Source organism: Protopterus annectens, chromosome 9.part0, assembly GCF_019279795.1.
Source record: "Protopterus annectens isolate FY-2018-M chromosome 9.part0, PAN1.0, whole genome shotgun sequence".
Classification (NCBI taxonomy): Eukaryota; Metazoa; Chordata; order Ceratodontiformes; family Protopteridae; genus Protopterus; species Protopterus annectens.
This window is the reverse complement of record NC_056743.1, coordinates 885,753,729-885,775,684: the sequence shown is the minus strand read 5'-3', so window position 1 is coordinate 885,775,684 and position 21,956 is coordinate 885,753,729. Positions and strand designations below refer to the sequence as shown.

The window sequence follows — 21,956 nt, the reverse complement described above, 5'->3', positions numbered from 1 at the left end:
TTAATCAATTATTCATCCCTCTAACCATGTACAAGTTTAGATTATTTTATATCATTAATGACAATTATATCATGACGTACTGCATCAAAAGCCTTAGTGATACCTAAACAGACATCAATGGGTAATATTTCAGCAATGGCTTCCAAAACAGACTAGTAAAAACTCACTAAATTCATTTGACATGAGCATCCTGGGACAAAACCATAATGACTTGGGTCCAGTTTAATGTCTAGGATATTAACAAATAACTACCATAACTTTTTCAAAACATTTACCTAAAATACATGTTAAACTTATAGGTCTACAATTATCCACAACAGAGGGATTACCACTCTTTAGGACTGATGCTTTTAAGGCATCTTTCCACATTTTTTGGTATATAACCTGTGAATAAGGATTGTTAAAATGGGTACAAAAATATATGGGGTGATAACCTCAGCAATAAATCCAAGGAGAGAAAACCATTCAGGCCATCCTGTCCCACAGCTGTGTAAGGCTTAACTGTTTTGATAACTTTTTCCTATATAGCACAAGTTATTTTCTGGCATTACCCACAACCTGGTAAGGGTATATCCAAATCAATTACCCCACTTTTATCTTATATCTTGATTAGGTAATTTAAGAAAACCTAACCCTATATTTCAGAGTCTATTACAGGACTATCTCCATTTATAATGCTGTGGTTGGACTGAGAGTCTTCCCTAAATTCTCTAGATGCTTAAAATGCTTACTTATTATCTTTGGTTTGGCAAGCTACATTTTAGTGATATATATATATTGAAGACATCATAAGCTTTCTAAAAAGTTTCGTAATCTAGATATCTTATTCTGTACCACTACATGGATTCAACTTACATTTTTCCATTTTGTCTTCCTGATTTTTTTCTAAGATTGTATTCCATAATGGGAGTAAATATCCTGATGACTTACTTAGAATGCTTCATCAAGTGGCCATTATAAATTATAAAATCTTTCTCAACTAATCTAAATATTCACAGAAAATGTTTTATCCCAGTCCTAAGCACTTATTTCTAAGATCTGTACAAAACTGGTGCTATAAAATGCCATTCTTCCCAATGAGTACATCTATGGCTCCTTAGCCATACAATTTGGGTATCTAAGTCATACACAATTGATCTGAGATGGCTACTTCTGATTTCATGATACATTCACGGACAGCTTTAATATTCTTGACCAAAGCAGTGTTGACAATTTTATCCCTTTATATAGATTCATTTACTACCTGTGCATACACCGTAACTCCTGTCTGACATTTAACAGGTCAACTATCCCACAGGTCAACTATCCCACAAGCTAGGTTATATAAGTTATCCCAAAAGATTTTTGGAACATTAAAATCACCGGCTATGGTTTCAAAATAATTCAGAAAATGTGATGACAGTACTTTCTCAAATTCTTTCAATTTCCACATTATTCTGAATAAGAGGTCTGCCAAACAAGCAAACCTTAATCATTTGCTTTTTTGTACAATATTTACTGCAAATATTTCATACAGTTTATTAACAAGCAGGATATTTTATTTTAACCTTTTACAGAAAGAAATTCCACCCCCTCTTCCTCGCATTATGGTACTGATAACATCCTCACAAATTCATGGCTTTATTGTTTTCAGAAAAACACATTTCTGTTACCATAATTACATCATAGTTCTCAACCCTGCTCTTGCTTCTGATATAACAAATTTATTATTCAGACTTCTAGTATTACACATAAGGAATCTAAATATAAAAATAAGTATTCCTCCTTCTGGACTCCTTATTGATCCAGTTGCTAGTACTCTAAAAAAATAACCATTCACACACATTTCTAACAATCTCTAAAAAAAAAAAAAAACTCTTGCCAAGATAGCTAAGGTGAATCTTATCAATTCCAAAAATAAAAGACTAACTAACCCCCATACAGCTTTTCAGTGAAGCATACTGACTCTCCCTCCTAAAATAGTTAGTGAAGCCTCTGGCCACTTCAGTAAACAAGACTAACATTACATACGATCAGTCCAAAACTCTGCTTTTACTCAAATTGATACTATCCTTAATATAAACTGGGCAATAAGGCATTGTTAGCTTTACCAACATCATTAAAGTCTCCTCTCCCCAGTCACCACATCATATATTTTCCTTACAGCAAATATTCTCTTCCAGGAACACAGAATGTCATGCATTCTATACCCACTTAGGTATGGCACAGAGACCACTTCCTTGCTTGTTATTAGCAGTATGCTTCTGATTTCCTGCAGTACAGTCTCTTCCATTACCAATGTGCCACTATTCTGTGTAATGCCAAAGTTAACAGCATTTTAACATATTAAGTTTTTGGCATAGCATGTCACCCTGGGTCACTCTTTAACCACCTAGTGCTTCTCCCTTTTCCCCTGATTACTCCAAAGCCTTCTACATGATCAGCATCACTTTTATTGTTACTAGCACATGTTTTGGTTATTTTATCTTTCTAAAGGTATTGTCCCAAGCTCACTTTTCTTTGCCACATCATCCACATTTACTGCATTAATTACAGTCTCTCCCATTCCTCCATTATATGATATTTAGTATATTAACATCTTGTGTTAGATTATCATGGCTAAATATTTGCCTCACATTTATTAGTCCTCCCAATTTTTAAACTGTTTAATTTTACTAAACATACATTGATCCATATCTAGCAATTTTGGAAACACTTTTGCTATATTCTAAGCTAGTGTAGGCAAACACTTTATAATCATGGTCTAAAATTAAACACTTTATAATCATGGTCTAAAATTAAACACTTTATAATCATGGTCTAAAATTAAACACTTTATAATCATGGTCTAAAATTAAACACTTTATAATCATGGTTTAAAATTAAACACTTTATAATCATGGTTTAAAATTAAACACTTTAACCATGGCTTAAAATTAAACACTTTATAATCATGGTTTAAAATTAAACACTTTATAATCATGGTTTAAAATTAAACACTTTATAATCATGGTTTAAAATTAAACACTTTATAATCATGGTCTAAAATTAAACACTTTATAATCATGGTCTATAATTAAACACTTTATACTCATGGTTTAAAATTAAACACTTTATAATCATGGTTTAAAATTAAACACTTTATAATCATGGTTTAAAATTAAACACTTTATAATCATGGTTTAAAATTAAAATGCATTTATATAAAACTGGTTAGGAAGGATCTTTACTCTTTGGGTTATAGAGACACCATAGCTTTCTTCCAAGATGCTGGTACCCCCCCCCTTTTAAATATTGTTAAACAGAACCTTCCAGATTTTTATCACGTCCTTCCCACCCAATTTCTAAACTTCCATTGGAATACTGTGTTTCAGGAGATTTCCCTGTTGATTGATTATACATCACCATTTTTATCTCCTCTCTTCCTACATTAACTTTTAATTAAGTTGTATCTGCCTCTAACCTTGGCATAATTAAGTCTTCCATAAATATTTCTATTTGTGCCTTTTTTTGGTATCCACATTCATCAGCTTTATACAAAATGTTCATAAAGTTTTTGAAATACATTTAACTTCTCTATATGATAATTAGTTATTTTTCTTGTTAAAATCTTCCTATGTTTGTCAATGACACTTTCTACTTCTTGTTGCCTAACTTCTTGTGTAAAAGTTTTTGTGCTCTGGAGTTATCAAAATAGTTGCATAACAGCAATCTTTTCAAACTTAAGCACATTATTCAAACAATCCCTTATTTTCCCTTTATCACTTTGCAGTGGCTCCTTTTCTTGTTCCGAGACAGTTCCCTTTTTCTGCAACAGTTTAAGCCTCGTCACCCTCTCTAAATAATGCACATTACTTTTTCTCACATCTCTTTGTCTTATTTCTACCATGTTTTTAAATCCGACCTTCACTTTAGCCCACACATTAACTATCCCTTCTAAAAATGTCTATCTTCCCTGACAACTCTCAGATAACTTCCACTACACACACCTTAAATCCATTCTCTTTATGTGGAACAAAGTGCCAGTGTCTCATTTTTATTTTATTACCTGCATCTTTAACTTTGTTTTTATTGGTGGATGAGCTGAGCAGTTATTGGGCATGTTTCAAATCTTTCAATAAAATACATTTTCCTGTGAAATACAATTTCTCTCCAATCTATCCTAGATTTGTACCTTGGAGAATAATATATAAATTTTGTCTGGGTTCCATCTACTGAATTCACATCTTCCATACCAAACATTCTCATGAGGAGAGTAGAAATCTATGCTATTTTATATGCTCCCTTCTAGGTCCTCCTAATACATACTCACTATTGCAAATCAAGTTCCAGTCTTCACCCATAAATAACATCACTTCCTGAAAACTTATGACTTCTCACAAAATTCTCTTCCAGAGTGGCAGTTTTAGGTAGAATATAAATGTATGCCAGAGTAATCCTCCTCTCCTGCCAATAGCCCCTTACTACCACAAATCTAACATTGTCTTTTTTCTTCTCTCGCTATCAGAGCCCATCTTGCAGTCAGTATTATTACTCTCTTTTCCTTTGTCCCCGATATTTTGCTGCATGTCCATCCTGAAATTCTGTATCAAACTTGTATACTTGTTTCTATCCAAGTGCGTCTCCTGCAACATTGTCATTTGCACACAATTCTTAATATAATTGAATACAATTATAAACAAAGCACAAGGCCATTTATGTTGCATGATAAGCACAGAGCAGCCATTCTGATAGAATATTACTATTCTCACCTATTAACATGACAGCTCTTTTGAACTATATTTCTAACATTTAGCTTAAAGGTAGTAGATATTAAGGTTTGACAGGCTAATCTTTTATGTGATTGTTTTTTTCTTATCTTCATTTAAACCTGTCATATTTAAGACTTTTTTGCTTCAATGAAAACAAACAAATAAATATATATTCAGACCCCCCATCCCCTTTTAATTTAGAAAAAAATACAGAAAAAAATGTGCATTTTCAACAAATAAAGTTTATTCCACCAGATAAAGGCAGTCTCCTCTAATCAATGGCTACAGCCACAGGTAATACTTAATTTAAAATTAAGTTTAGCCATGTTAAGCACACAATACAGACCATGTCCCCACTTAGAATAATGGCTATATGTTCTTTTCTTATCTCTATTCCTCTTCCAGATGTGAAAAAAAACATGCATGATTTCTGTAAACATCAACTTTTAGTCTTAGGGAAAAAAGATGTTTATTGTTTATGAAAAAAAGAAAAATGAGCAAAGCTTCCTTTAAATAAATAACTAAATTGGGCATTGCTATATTAAATGCATTAAAGTACGAAGCCTGCTGGGGTGGCAACTATTTGTATAACCCATTTACTTCCCTCAGTTGCACACTTCATTTATTTTTCACTGAACTGCTTGCTAATGTACCTATAAATGATAATTACAATGTGCATTGTACAATTCACTCAGCAGACACCCTACTTAATATAACTTAATACAATTATAAACAAAAAAGCAAAAATGTAAGGCCATTTACATTACATGATAATAAGCAATGAGCAGCCACCGTGATAGAATATTACTATTCTCACCTATTAACATGACAGTTCTTTTGAATGTGTAGATATAAAGGGAGAGACTGAAACAAGGTTAAGAAAAGCCTCCAGTGGGAAAATTCCAGCTCCAAATGCAGTACCTAGCTTCTTATAAAAGTATTAACATCTTTGCACAAAGATTTAGCTACGAGTAAGAACTATTTATATGTGCACCCTGAATAAACACCAACATAGTTAACAAAAGGAAAAACAATGCTCCTACTTAAGAGTGAACCTGCAAGCTACCCTACAAATTATAGACCAATAACTTGTCTTCTAATGATGTATAAACTATACATGGGAATTGATCCAGACAGAGTTTATAGTCATTTAGAAGAAAACTCAATTATGGCAGTAGAACAAAAGGGCAATAAAAGAAAGTCATATGGAACAAAGGATCATTTGTTGTTAAATAAAGTCATAGTAGAGAATTGTAAAATGAGGAAGAATTAAAAGTATGGCATGGATTGACTACAAAAACACATTTGACAGTATCCCACATTCATGGATAAAAGAGTGCTTAAAAATGTATAAGACACACCCCTACATTGATCGACTACATTACAGTGACAGGCCACTTTGCAATTAAGCCATGATAAAGGACAATTATCATCCCAGGGATACAAATTCAAAGGGGGGTATTCCAGGGTGACTCTCTGTCACTGCTGCTTTTCTGCCTTACCCTTAAACCATTAAGCTGTCTACTTGAGAGCTTAGGCCATGCTTATAATTTATTTCATAGAAACACAACAAAGACTTCTTATCTTCTCTTTGTTGATGATTTAACATTGTATAGCTCATCAGATGAGGAACTGAAAGTACAACTGCAAGTTGTCAAAACTTTTTCAGATGATATAATAATGTCATTTGGTCTTGATAAATGTGCAAAAGCAACCTTTAAAGCAGGAAAAGTGCAGCACAAGGAAAAAAAGAATGTGATATTAAAGAACTTCAGAAAGAGGGAGCATATAAATATTTGGGAATTGATGAAGGATCAACAGTAAAACATCAACACATGTGAACAACACTTAGTAAGGAATACTTTAGAAGACAAATTAATCCTGAAAACAGCATTGACATCGAGGAACAAAAAACAAGCTATAAACAGATTTGCTCTTCCTGTCCTAACTTAGTTTTGGTGTGATTGACTGGCCCCAAAACGTGTTGGATAGCTTAGATAGGAAAACAAGAAGAATGCTCAAAAAATGATTTATAAAAATCAGTGCATACCAAGATTTTAACCCAGCCACGGGGGATGCACAAGCCAGTGCATTTCTTTGTGCCGGTCCCAAGCCTGGATAAATGAGGAGGGTTGCATCAGGAAGGGCATCCGGTGTAAAGTTTTGCCAGATCATACATGCAGACAAAAGTACACATATACATACCGGATCGGTCGAGGCCAGGGTTAACAACAACTAACACCAGTACTGTTGGCCAACAGGGTGCTGGCAGAAATTGGGCTACTGTTGGCCGAAGGAGAAGAGGTGGAAGGCATGGCCGAAGGCAGGTAAAGGCAAGGACTATGATAGTGAGGGTTGGAACTTTGAATGTTGGCAGTATGACTGGTATAGGGAGAGAGCTAGCTGATATGATGGACCGAAGGAAGGTTGGTATATTGTGTGTGCAAGAGACCAGATGGAAGGGGAGCAAGGCTAGGTGTATTGGAGGCGGGTTCAAATTGTATCATGGTGTGGATGGGAGGAGAAATGGCATAGGCATTATCCTGAAGGAACAGTATGCTAAGAGTATTTTGGAGGTGAAGAGAGTGTCAGATAGAGTGATGTTTATGAAGCTGGAAATTGATAGTGTAATGATGAATGTTGTTAGTGCATATGCTCCACAAGTTGGGTGTGCGATGGATGAGAAAGAAAAAGTTTGGAGTGAGTTGGATGAAGTGGTGATGACTGTACCCAATGGTGAGAGACTGGTGATTGGAGCAGATTTCAATGGGTATGTTGGTGAAGGGAACAGAGGGGATGAGGAAGTGATGGGTAGGTATGGTGTTAAGCAAAGGAATGCAGAAGGTCAGACGGTAGTGGATTTTGCGAAAAGGATGGAAATGGCTGTGTTGAATACGTATTTTAACAAGAGGGAGGAGCATAGAGTGACATACAAGAGTGGAGGAAGATGCACACAGGTGGATTATATCTTATGTAGAAGGGCCAGTCTGAAGGAGATTGGAGACTGTAAAGTGATGGCAGGGGAAAGTGTAGTTAGGCAGCATAGGATGGTGGTTTGTAGGATGACATTGGTGATCAAGAAGAGGAGGGTGAGTGTGAGGGCAGCACCAAGGATCAAATGGTGGAAATTGAAAAATGGTAATTGTGAGGTGATGTTCAGGGGAGAGTTAAGACAGGCACTGGGTGGCAGTGAAGAGTTACTGAATAGCTGGGTAACTACAGCAGAGCTAGTAAGAGAGATGGCTAGAAAGGTGCTTGGTGTGACATCTGGAAAGAAGAAGGAGGACAAGGAGACCTTGTGGTGGAATGAAGTACAGGAGGGTATACAGAGAAAGAGGTTGGCAAAGAAGAAATGGGATTGTCAGAGAGATGAAGAAAGTAAACAGGAGTATAAGGAGATGAGGTGCATGGCAAAGAGAGAGAGGTGGCAAAGGCTAAGGATAAGGCATATGACGAGTTGTATAAAAGGTTGGACACTAAGGAGGGAGAAAAGGACTTGTACCGATTGGCTAGACAGAGGGACCAAACTAGTAAAGATGTGCAGCAGGTAAGGGTGATAAAGGATAATGAGGGAAATGTACTCACAAGCGAGGAGTGTGTGTTGAGGTGATGGAAAGTGTACTTTGAGGGGTTGATGAATGAAGAGAATGAGAGGGAGAGAAGGTTGGATGATGTGCGGATAGTGAATCATGAAGTGCAGTGGATTAGCAAGGAGGAAGTAAGGATGGCTATGAAGAGGATGAAGAACGGAAAGGCTGTTGGTCGAGATGACATACCTGTGGAAGCATGGAGGTGTTTAGGTGAAATGGCAGTGGAGTTTTTAACTAGATTGTTTAATGAAATCTTGGAAAGTGAGAGGATGCCTGAGGAATGGAGAAAAAGTGTTTTGGTACCAATTTTTAAGAATAAGGATGATGTGCAGAGCTGTAGTAACTACAGAGGGATTAAATTAATCAGTCACAGCATGAAGTTATGGGAAAGAGTAGTGGAAGCTAGGTTAAGAAGGGAGGTGATGATTAGTGATCAGCAGTATGTTTTCATGCCAGGAAAGAGCACTACAGATGCGATGTTTGCTTTGAGAGTGTTGATAGAGAAGTACAGAGAATGTTAGAAGGAATTGCATTGTGCCTTTGTGGATTTAGAGAAAGCATATGACAGGGTGCCTAGAGAGGAGTTGTGGTATTGTATGAGGAAGTCGGGAGTGTCAGAGATGTAAGAGTGGTACAGGATATGTATGAGGGTAGTGTGACAGTGGTGAGGTCTGCAGTGGGAGTGACGGATGCATTTAAGGTGGAGGTGGGATTACATCAAGGTTCAGCTCTGAGCCCTTTCTTATTTGTAATGGTGATGGACAAGTTGACAGATGAGATCAGACAGGAGTCCCCATGGACTGATATTTGCAGATGACATTGTGATCTGTAGTGAGAGTAGGGAACAGGTAGAGGACACCCTGGAGAGGTGGAGATATGCTCTAGAGAGAAGAGGAATGAAGGTCAGCAGGACTAAGACAGAATATATGTGTGTAAATGAGAGGGAGGATAGAGGAATGGTGAAGATGCAGGGAGTAGAGGTGGCAAAGGTGGATGAGTTTAAATACTTGGGATCAACAGTTCAGAGTAATGGTGAGTGTGGAAAATAGGTGAAGAAGAGAGTACAGGCAGGATGGAGTGGGTGGAGAAGAGTGTCAGGAGTGATTTGTGACAGACGACTACCAATAAGAGTGAAAGGGAAGGTCTATAAGAGGGTAGTGAGACCAGCTATCTTATATGGGTTGGAGACAGTGGCATTGACAAAAAGGAAGGAGTCAGAGCTTGACCTGGCAGAGTTGAAGATGTTAAGATTTGCACTGGGTGTGATGAGGATGGACAGGATTAGGAAAAAGTATATTAGAGGGTCAGCCCAGGTTGGAAGATTTGGAGACAAAGCCAGAGAGGCAAGATTATGTTGGTTTGGACATGTGCTGAGGAGGGATGCAGAGTACATTGGGAAAAAGATGCTAAGGATGAAGCTGCCAGGTAACAGGAAAAGAGGAAGGCCTAAGATAAGGTTTATGGATGTAGTGACAGAGGAAATGCAGGTGGGTTGGTGTGACAGAGCAAGATGCAGAGGACAGGAAGACATGGAAGCAGTTGATCTGCTGTGGCGACCCCAGACGGGAGCAGCCGAAAGAAGTGCATACCAAACTTTTATAGTCCCCATTCTGAAGGAGGGATGGGCCTCCTTGAAATTGATTACATGTATAGATCTGCAATCGTTAGACTCCACACATATCTGCTGACCTCACAAAACCCAAACATAGTGAAAGCTTTGAAACATGAGGAGAATAAATCTAAGATGACTTCTCTGCTTAATCTAGTAGAAACATCAGCATCAAGCAGGAATGGAAATCAAACTAGAAGTAGATAAAAATCAGGCATCAACTGAATGTGCCAAAAAACAAAACAACGAATATAAGGTGAAGGACCAGATGAGAAGGCAAGAAATGTGGAAAATGCATAAATATAGTTGCAAGTATAGAAAACATCTGGAAAAACCTCATGCTGATCAGGAATGAATGCAGTAATCATTAAGAAGAGGTGAATTCAAGCCATGAGATGAAAGGTTAATATTGGTGGCCCAAGATAGTGGGCTACATACATACTGGTTTACAAGGTACACTGAACATGTGGGAGAAACAGACAAATGTAGGTGTTGTAAAACCAAAGTGGAAATAGTTGCACACCTCATTGTTGGTTGTGACATACCAATGACAGGAAGACTGTATACTGAAAGGCATAATAATGTGGCAAGACTGTTGCACTGGGGATTGTGCAAACATTATGGTATTGAAGTGGCTGAAAAACACTGGAAACATGAGCCACAAAGCATCATAGAAAATGATAAAGTTTATATCACATGGGATCATCAGTTGCAACAGTTCAAAAGATAGATGCTAGAAAACAGGATATAGTGTTCCATGAAAAGAAGGCAAAAGTAGCATTGCTCATTGAAATCACCACACACAGTGACTACAGTGTCTTGCGTACAGAGAGACACAAAGGCATAAAATATCAGGATCTAAAGGCAGAAATGAGAGCAATGCAGAAAAAAGATAGCCAGACAGTTCCGATAGTAGGAGGAGCAACAGGTCTTATAAAAAGAATCTACAGTCGTATTTAGATATGTTACCAATACATGTAACCCCATAAGATTTGCAGGAGGAGTCTTTACTGGGCACATTGCGGGTGCTGCGAAGAGCACCTTTGGCTGACATCAAAGACTGAAAGAATGCTATTTACTTATTTATTTCAAGTTTGATGACTGGGGAAGTCCACTGGGCCAAGCAGAGCCCATTTTCAGTGGAGGCCTGGGGAGAAAAGCTCTAAAAGCAGTTAACAGAAAGTACAGTATGGAATATACAGTATACAAAAGTATAATTATACAATTTAAAATACAAAATCAGGGAGTATGCGTTCAAAAACAAACGTTAAAATATAGATAAAGTCAAAATTAATACATAGAATATAATTAAAAGTCAAAGTGTTTATACAAGTTTAGTCTAGTGTTTGTTCTAACAATAATGTTAGTGATCAGAGGTGATAATAGATGAGATTGAAGGGAGGTGTGAAAGAGATGACAGTGCAATTTAGGTGGGAAGGGAGCAGGAATAGTCCCAGTTTGAGGTAAGGTAAAAATGGAGGAGAGATTTGAAATTAGAGTGGTTGTGAATACAGCGGAGGGAGAGTGGGAGAGAATACCATAGTTTAGCTAAGGAGTGTGAGAGAAGTATTTGGCCAGGATGGTGTAGAAGTTTTATAGATTTTTAAGGAGGTTTTGTTTTTTAGATCTGGGGAGGTAAGGGGTTAAGATAGATGAAAGAGAGGGACAGATGGAGGGTTGGAATATGAGTTTGTGAGCAGTGGTGAGTTGTATGAATTTCAAGTTATTGGGAAGCTCAGGCCAGTTTAGGGAGTGGAGGGAATGGCAGTGATGGGTGGACTGTTTGGATCCTGTAGCAAATTTACAGACTTTATTATGGCAGGCTTCCACTTTGTTTTTTACAATAAGTTGGAGATGAGTAAATAAAGGGGCACCATACATAAGAGAGGAGAGCAGGTAGGAGGAGGCTAGAGTATGTCTGGTAGAAGCAGTTAGAAAGTGATTTTGTCTGTACAGCAGACCTAGTTTTGATGTTTATTTGATATTATTTTGGATGTGGATATCAAATCTTAAATGTTCATCAGTGGGTGGTGATTCTGAGAAGTTTGGTGTGAGGTACAATATCGATTAGAGTGTTATTGTGGCTTTTTATTTTAAAGGAGCAATTGTCTATGGTGAAATTTCTCGAAGGAGAGAATATCATGATTTTTGTTTTGTTAGCATTGAGAGTGAGATGGTTGTTTAGCATCCAAGTTTCAGTATTGGAGAAGGTTGTTTAAGTTTTTTTAAGGCATTCAGAGGGAGAGTTTACTGTACAGATGACTGTGGAATCATCAGCATACTGGATCAGTGTAGCATTATCTATGGATTTGTGAAAGTTATTAATGAACATATTGAAAAGTAAGGAGCCGAGAATAGAGCCTTGGGGGGGCGCCAGAGGGATTGTTGAGAAAGGAAGTAGTGGAAATTTTTCCATTTAACAGCTTGTTGTCTATTGGAGAGATAGCTTGTAAACCAGACTATGGAGGAAGGAGAGAAACTGAGGGGGGAAAGCTGAGATAAGAATTTACTTTTAGTGTTTTGTAACACATTGAAATTGATTTAAGGAGTGGTAATTTAAGAAATAAAGTAGAAAGGAAGGAATCATTATGGCAGCTTAGACTGGGGGATGATAGACCGTAGATAGGAAGAGTGTATATATATATATATATATATATATATATATATATATATATATATATATATTTATATTTATATATATATATATATATATATATATATATATTTTTTTTTTTCATATAATTTTACATATTTGTTGATTTTATTTTTGATACTTTAGTATATAAATTATAATGTTTTTTTCATTTATTGTACTATTTAATTGCTTTGTTGCACTAAATGATTAAGTGTTTAATTATGGTTATGGGAGGGACATGATTTTTGTATAAAAGTGTATCAAATGTTTTTATTTTTATTTCTGAAGTCATCTTTGAGACTAAAGCAGTGAGTAAAAAGTTTTTTTTACGCTAATTCCTGGTTGGTGTTTTCCTATGTTGCTACAGTGTTTTGGATTTAATTTTAAGTTGAGATAAGAGTAGAGGATGTTTGACAGTGTCAAAGGCTTTGGAGCGATCTAAGTAAAGGGTGGATACTATTTTCCCAGAGTCGCGAGCATGATTAATGGTATCAAGGAAGGATAGAAGAGCAGTGGCAGTGCTATGGCCAGTCCTGAAACCATGATGTGTTGGGCTAAGATGATGATTGCATTTTAGCTATGGTGAGAGTTGGTGATGAATATACTTTTTGATGATTTAAGAAAGAGGTGAAAGAATAGCTATAGGACAGAAGTTAGTAGTGTCTGTGTTATTGCTGCCTTTGTGGAGAGGGGTGACAAAAGCTAATTTCATGAACTTTAATTGTACTTTGATTTGGAAATGGAGCCCATTCCCATCATGGTATTAGAAACCCAAAAGACTTGGAGAAATTAAAAAACAGACAAAATTTAAACCTCTTATGGTTAGTTTTTTTTTTTTTTTTGCACCTGCAGACTTCGTGTCCAAGTTGGCAATGGAAACACAACTATTTGTTTTGCAGATGAATAAAAGACACACTGTAAATTTCACCCAGAACACACTGTTCATGCCTCTCATGATTAATTGCTTGCACTTACAGACCTCTTGCCTCCTAGCAAAAACCTTTCCTAATGGAAAAAAAAAACTAATGGCTTTGCAAATATCATTTTCCATTTCTTTTATCATTCTATGTTGATTTTCCAAGTTTATTTGCAGAAAACATTGTCCACGGCTCATTCTGAGCATATTAATTTAGATATCCACCTATATAAAAAAAACAGGAGAAATCAGCATCTTAATTTTATATAATATGATCAATTCATACATCCCTTCCCCAGCAGCCCAAGATCACAACATTATACTAACATTAACTTGCTTCTATCCAGCCTCATTACAATGTAAAGCTAGGGTACCTTTCAACTATGAGAAAGTGCTTTCTTGCTTTGCTGTACAGTATATGCTAAAGATATTAATCAGTGATGTCTCATTTAAGATGCCCCTGACTGCACACTATACAAACATGCTTTACAATACAACTGCACTTTACATTATGAAATATTTATACAAATGTTTGTTAAAAACAAAAACTGTTATTTACAGCTGTTTCTTCAGTCATTCCAGAGCCTTTCTGAACAGTAATTACATAAAGTGGGGCATATGCTTTACAGTTCACCCATCAGTTTGACACAGTCAACAAAATTTCAGTCTTTCACAGTCACATCTTGCAAATCCATATTTCATGTCAATTCCTGTAACTAATAGACCTGCTACCTAATGCTGTCCCATTTATGCACTAATTTGACAATATTGCCAGTGGTCTTCCTTGTCTATTTATCTCCAAACACCAGTCTTCAGTTCAAAGACCAAGGTACTCCTGATTCTTCTTGTCAACTTCAAGCCTTTTTTTCTGTCATTCATGCATTTTCCTTTGGAATGATGGGAAAGGCTTCACTGGCAAACCTTCTCTTTCTGTGTTGCCAGAAGAAAGAGAAGCATAGTGCCCTTCTATTTGCTGGCTTACCCTTTATTGGCTAACTTTTTTTTACTTTCTCCTTAGCCTTTCTGCATCCAAAAATGTATTTGATCCTCCAGGAAAAATATTTTGAAGAAAGCTAGATATAGCATTATTGAATCTCACACCTGATTTTCTACATTCCCTGAATGCTGGGATAAACTTGTTTCTCTTATGAGTATAGTAATTAATCATTTTCCACAAACACAGTGTTGTCTTCAATTTTAATAATTTCCCTTCTGCCACGGTTTTGTCAGGAACAGTTCTGCTGCTATAATATTATCTTAACAAATCTAGGTCTTGGCTGCTTTCTCATGGCCAGATTTGAAGCACAAACATGACATGTTCTCTCAATTAATAAATCCTACTTGAGAACACCAGACCAGTTGCTTATCTATATATTTTTATAACATTAATGCAGGCTGTTCCTTCCAGTTTCTCTGGTACAGCACAAAATCTCATGTTGTTTTCTCTGCATTCTCTGTCTTCTAACTCCACTATTTTTGAAACCACCCTTCTTGAGAAGCTTCATGCTCAGCCATCCTTTTTTGATTTTATTCGCTGACTTTTTTCTAGCTCATCAATTCATCTGAATAGCTAGTTAAAGCTTCTTTTTTTAATCCAGATTTTATTTATATATCCCTTCACTATTTCCCTTAAACATTTCTGATTTCATTTAATTTATTTTTCCTATAAATTACTGGAAGCCATCTCCTGTACTAAAGCTGAAACTTGAACTGCCTTTTTTCTTAACAGCCGCAAGATTCTTCTCATCCAATGTTGTCTTCTCCTATTCTGGTTTCGATTGCTTTCTCCAAATTTCTTCTTTGTTGGCATGCAGGTTGTATAATTACTAACCAGCTGAATTTTGCAAAAACTGATAAAGTGTACAGTGGCTTTTTATGAGTTTCAAATTTTCACACTGGAAGAGTCCTAATCTACCTGTTGATTATTGTGCAGCAATCTAGGAAATCTCAGTTAACAAGTATATGTTAAGTAAAACAGTAAAGGAAAGAAGTATATTGCTGCAGTAGTTTTTACTATGGAAAAGGGACTTTTTAAACCTGTAAAGATGTTCTAGGTTTTTGTTTATTTAGTCAAGACAGAATGTAGATGGAAGTCAAACTGAACTGTTTGTCAATAATAACTCATATCATATCAATGTAGTGGTATCTATTTAATGCCTTGCTATGCAATTGAAAGAGCAGGTGTTAAGGGCATCATATGTGGAACTAGGTATTGGATCATCTATAGTATGACATTTGTTAGCAAAGTGCATAGCATTTGATGTAGTTGTACAATCAAAAGACATATAAAGGGTTGAAGCTATGTTGTAGATAAGATACACAGCTGTGCATCAGCAAAAATAATGGTTAAAACATTTGAGTACTGCTGTACGTTCATGATTCCACTGTGATTTACTACTGTGACTTATTTTGCTGCTGTTTAGTTGACCATGTATGAAATTGCTAATGTCCGTTAATGCACTTGCTAGTCTGTAGTCATCTAATAACTTTGAAAGAGTTCTCAATTGTTTAGATTTTGCAGGAGTTATAAGTACAGTATTTCAATAAAGGGGACAGTAATGCAATAGACTTATAATTGTTTAAGGTTAGTGATGCAAAACTATTTTACAGGGGTACAATTAGTGCCATTTTCCAGACAAAGGGAAAAAGGCCTTCCTTAACAGACTGACCAATCAGCTGATACTTCATACCCAGTTATAATACTGATGACATATTTAGGGACTCTGGGGAGTGTGGTAGCTATCTCAAACACATTGCTTTTTTTATAACTGATGTGAAGGCTGCCAGCCCAGCTAGATAGAGTTTTGTAAATAATTCTGTGTCATTTGTGAATAGTAATATGATTTGTATGCTTGCCTTAGAAATGTAAGAAAACTTAAGGGAAATTGTACTTTACTGTGTGCATTTGTTATCCCCCCAACGTGCACGTCCCTGGTGTTAGTGGTGAGGATTGAGGCTCCTTGATTACCTGGGTCAGTGCAGGGGCATCGCAACTATTTCATTTTTGTATACAGACTTCACATTTGGTTTTGATCTCATCCATGTTCAATATTGTGAGAGTATGTTATGCATGCATTGCTGGAATATACTGACAGTATTTCATGGTAAATTATTCTTCCTGATAGTGTGTGCTGTATAGCATACCTCTCAACCTCTTAGAGCAGGAAACTGAGACAAAGCCATAAATAAAAATGGGGAAAAAGGCCCAAAAACAGGGACACATTTTAAATATTGCTTTTACAAACTTAGAAAGTTGATAGAATAACAGGTTTTGCATTAGCATTAATTTTCTGAAGGGTTTGAAGTCTGAAACTCAAATGTCTGACATTTTCTAACTTCAGTCTTTTATGATTTGCCAATAATTTGCCAGAAAACCACAATTTTGTGAAAAATGGAACGAAAATATGAGGCGAAAATCTGTACAGTCGAGAGGTATGCAGTGTACAGCACGTTATGGTCTTCAGCAAACATCATTTTACTCTTGTGTGTGCACATGGGTTGAAGGTCTTGGCAGTCTTTTCCACAGCTAGCATTTTCTTCGATATTATGAGATACAATGGTCAGGATTTCTATAAATGCATGCTGTTGGTGAAATCATTATGTTGCCTTACAAACCATTTATTCTGGGTCATTCCCAGCAGGCCCTTTATGAGAAATTTTTAAAATCTGTGGAAAGACACCTTCTGCTAATAGCCACTGTGTGACCTTTGTAGTATGCTACAAGTACACAGTGCAACATGTCGGTAATTAAACCACAAATAAGAGGGATTACTCTATAGGATCTTGCTAGTTAGAACAAGCTTCACATGACAATGTTCTGTACAATACATTTTTATTAGGTTACGTAGGGTTACCCATTTCTCTTTGGTTTACAGTACAGATGCTGTACTACAGCTTCCTTTCTTTCCTCCATAATGACACGGTTTTGCAATCTAGACTGTGTGGCTTTCCTGGACTTTGTATCTAATTTCCCTATACTGTGGACTCTGTTGCTGTCCTTCTCAGTCTCTCCAATGCAAGATTGCATTCCCACTGTGCCATAGTACCCATTGCAGTGTGTGCTCACTTTTGATACTCATACCACTAGGTGGCTGTGTTTCAGTAACCCATGACAACCTTTCTGGGATATGTACCATATGACATTGCATGTTTGTGCAATACTTATGTTTCCTGAATTCCATGTGCACTATTGTCTGTTGCTCTGTGAACCTTCAGGAAGTGTTATCCTATTGCTATCAATCATAGTAATTATGCTGTAGCTCTTGTACAACTGGTGCTCTTTGAAGTAGTCATCCCCCCCGAGCTGTATCTCACATCTGGCTACATCCTTTGCCATTACTATACAAAGTTAATTATGCTCCTAATCTGTGAGACACTAGAGTATTTCATAATGGTCTTGATGGTTACTGCAGAGCACTTACATTGCTGCCCCCCCCCCCAAATACCTGTCCATCAGGTGTTAATGGGTCAAATACTCACATGCAACATTCCATGTGTTGCTTGTATATTGCCCTGTATTACACAGTACTTGTGTTCTTTTCTTTATGTGCTGCAGTCCAAGGCATTAGTAGTTTGCTTTTAGGCCCATCGGTATGCTGGTATTCTTCTCTACTGCACTTGTTTGTTGCATTCCTTCCAGCTTTTGTTACACCTCTGGAGATGTACTACAATGTATGTCTTTTCTTGGTATGGTTGCCTGTCCATGAGCTACCCACCCTGACCTCTTGACATATCTGGATTTTAGAATTACACTATGTTTATTGTGCTTGACTAACTCTTTACAGAGGCTGGGAATCCTTGCCACATTTGTAGATGCTACCCTGTTTTTTTCTGCTAACATATTTTCATACTATTACCACTTTGGTTGACAGGACACTGGTTTGAAGTACATCACCATGTATACATTTACATTTGAAGTAATCCTTAGTGCTGCTACAAAGGTGTGTGTGTGTCTGTGTGTGTGTGTGTGTGTCTGTGTGTGTCTGTGTGTGTGTGTGTGTGTGTGTGTGTGTGTGTGTGTGTGTGTGTGTGTGTGTGTGTGTGTGTGTGTCTTGATTTTTCTGGGTTGTTCTATGGAATACATCTTAATGCACAATTTCCCTGCCACGCTATTAATGTCTCATGTATCTATTATTTCTTGTATGTCACACAGCCATTTGTAGATGGTATGTGCCTTGTTTGATTAAAATTCAGCCACCATAAACTTTAGTTTCTTGTGAAGAACTCTGAATAAACTCAGTGACTGTGCTGCAGTGATTCTTCAGCTGGTCCACTGTGACGTTTCATTCACTGCCTGCTATAGCACCTCATGGACACGGACTTTGCCTGTGCCACAATATTTTCATTCTTTGTCCTGCTTCTCATTTTATTTGCATGTGCCACAATATTTTCATTCTTAGTCCTGCTTCTCATTTTATTTGCATGTGCCACAATATTTTCACTCTTTGTCCTGCTTCTCATTTTATTTGCATGCCTCATGCTGTTGCTTGGTCTCCTACTTCTTTACATATATGCTGCTCAGATTTCATAGACAAGTTGTGTAGTACACAGCAAGCACTTAAGGGGCAACACACAGACAAGAACAGGTTAGCAGCAATTCACAATCCCAGGACCATAAATCCAGAAAGACAATTGTGTAATAGAGGATCTATGCAAATGACTGCTTAATGACATGCACATTAATCTGGGTAGTAAAATGAGGTCCTAATTATATTGAAATATATGTAAAGTAAACAAAGTAATAATTCATTAACCACAGAGGAACTGTTCAGGAATGTGTGCCTGCTATAAAAAAGATAAAGCCTGCCAAAAATGTCATATTTGCATATAGCAATGCTCAGAATCATAGCAGCCATCACAAGCATCATTTGCTTTGTGCCTGGATAATACAGTGGCACACCTGCAGATTTATCCACTTACCTTCTGCATGTCATGGCAACATATGATAGCATCAGACACTCTTGCAAAGCTGCGAAATGGAAGGCATAACCACTTCAGATACAGTGTGTGAATCTGCTGCCACAAATGTAGAGGGAGCATTGTGCTGAGTGCAAGAGCCATGTTAGATCTGTCCCTCACTGGGGATGGTGAGTGCTCATGCTGAACAGCCCCATGTTGTTGTATTTGTGAGGCCACATTTGGCCAGTTTTGAGATTGGCTGCATGCCCAGGAAGGAGATGGACAATTCTACTGAGTCATCAGACTGTCCCTCGGGTATCTATGTCTTAGCAGTAGCACTGGTACCGGTACCAACATCAGACCATTATTGTGTCCCTGCTTCTACAGGTATCAGTGTAGAACTGTGTTCTGTGAAGGCACAGCAAAAAGACTGGAATGGCATGTACAATAAAGGGTGTGGGGACATCCTGATGTCAGTGCCCATTCCTCCAGATGATCTCAAAACCAATATCTATTTATTTAAATTTGTCTACAAGGCTAGAACACTGATGAAACAATAACTACTTAAAGGCTCACCTGTGAGCACATGATACAGAGCCACACCTCTCAACCTGTTAGCACAAAATTTCTGGACCAAGCAAAAAATAATGGGGGGGGGCAAAGCCCCAAAAATAGGGACAAATTTTAGCTATTGCTCTCATAAATTTAGAAAGCTGCTAGAATAAAAGGTATTCTGTTACCATGCATTTTCTGAGGGATATGAAGTCTGAAAATCTAATGCTTGCCATTATTTATTGAATTCAGTCCTCACTGATTTGCCACAAAAAAATCCAGAAAACCACAAATTGTTTGAGGAATACACTAAAAATGGGAGATAAAAATGTGGACACTCTGTGAAAATCTGGACAGTTGAGAGGTATGTAACAGAGCTATAGATTGCATATTACTGGGAATGGTAGAATGACTGCTACAGACAAAGAGGTAAGGTAACATGTAGATTTTACAGTAATCAAAGGGATAGCTGTGAGGGTACACCATATGACATTTGTAAAAGCAGAGCTGGGGATACACACAGCAGTATGTACAGAGTGAGGAAGGCATCACTGCTGCCAACAGTGAAGATGAATTGTTATGTTCAGTGATGTAGTCCTACTACAGTATGGGGGGAAAATACCTTAGCTGGGTGGGAGCATTAATCTTCATTGTATATTATGACTTCATTTAAGTAAGAGGCATAAATAATTGCTGTTCCACTTCAAGGGCTGCTGTACATCTTTCAGGAGGCAGGCAGAAGAGGTTTGCAGCATACTACTGCTGTACTCACTACAACAGAAACATACATACATTCGACTAACTCTACAGTTGTACAACACGGACATGTATGTACAAGGACAAGTTTCCTGATACTGAGGGCTACTTTGTTTTCAGTACAATATACAAACAAGGCACACATATAGGTAAACATACTCCTACTGTACCTTTTTATAAATTACATTTCAGTGGATGGGTGTGATTCCTTAACATGGGCGGCACGTGCTATTGGGCTGCAGGACTGCAGCCCCCCCACCAACTGTAAAAAGAAAACAAAAAGTAAATAAAAAAAAGTAAAACAAAACAATTGTGAGTCCTGGAACGTCACATTTGTGCACTCGTGGCATTTCCGGACTGCTGCTGAACCAGTCTGGAGCATACGCACAGAATCCAGACTTGTCTCACCAGCAGTCCAGATTAGGAAGACAGCATTCAGCTGCAAAAAATCACAGAAGTCTATGCAGTTGTAACTGCATAGACTGGAAGGTTGTTGGACTGCAACATTGGAACGGCAGGACTTACTCTGGTCACGGGCTTGCAGGAAAGAAGGACTTGCTCACTCTCATCACTGGCTTGCAGGAATGGATGAACTTATAATGGATTTTACTGTTGTGCTCAGTGTGTGTCTGTGTGTAATGCCCCAGTTAACTATAACTGGTGTCTAGAAAGACACCCAGGTTCAAACCCTCAACCTAGAATACAGGTAGCAAAAAATCTGAATTCCCTACCCAACACCATTTCTGAAAAGCATTCAGATTTTTGCCTCATTTGATTTTCAGACACCAACAAAATATTTTATTCTAGCAATTTTCTAAAGTTTATAAGATCAATATTTGAAATTTGTCCCTGTTTTGGTTGATGTATTCCCACATTTTTGGCTTTGTGCAGGTTGTTTTGTGCTAAGAGGTTGAGAGCTATGGTGAGAACTGAATTCACTGAATATGTTTGGGGGCTGTATTCCCCCATTACTGGCTTTGTGCAGGTTTTTTTTGTGCTGTGGTTGAGAGCTATGGTGAGAACTACTAAATGATAGTCATTTAAGTTTCAGTCTTCCTGTCTTTCAAAAAACAGCTGATGTGGCGCAGTGGTATGTTTCTCTGACTGTAGTGCACAGGGTTCAAGACTTGGCAGTGAAAGACATGGTGGTAGCACAGTATTTTATTCTAGCAACTTTCCAAGGTAATACAAGCAATATTTAAAATGTGTCCCTGGTTTTTGGGCATTTGTCCTCCCCCCCCCCCAATAAATTTTGGCTTTTTCCAGATTT

The 21,956-nt window shown here is 37.3% G+C and overlaps 1 long non-coding RNA gene across 1 annotated transcript in view; it reads right to left on the bottom strand.

Moving 5' to 3' along the window:
- LOC122811642 overlaps positions 1-21,956 on the bottom strand; it is a 304,142-nt gene that overhangs the window by 193,107 nt on the left and 89,079 nt on the right. The gene's annotated exons all lie outside the window — the stretch shown is intronic.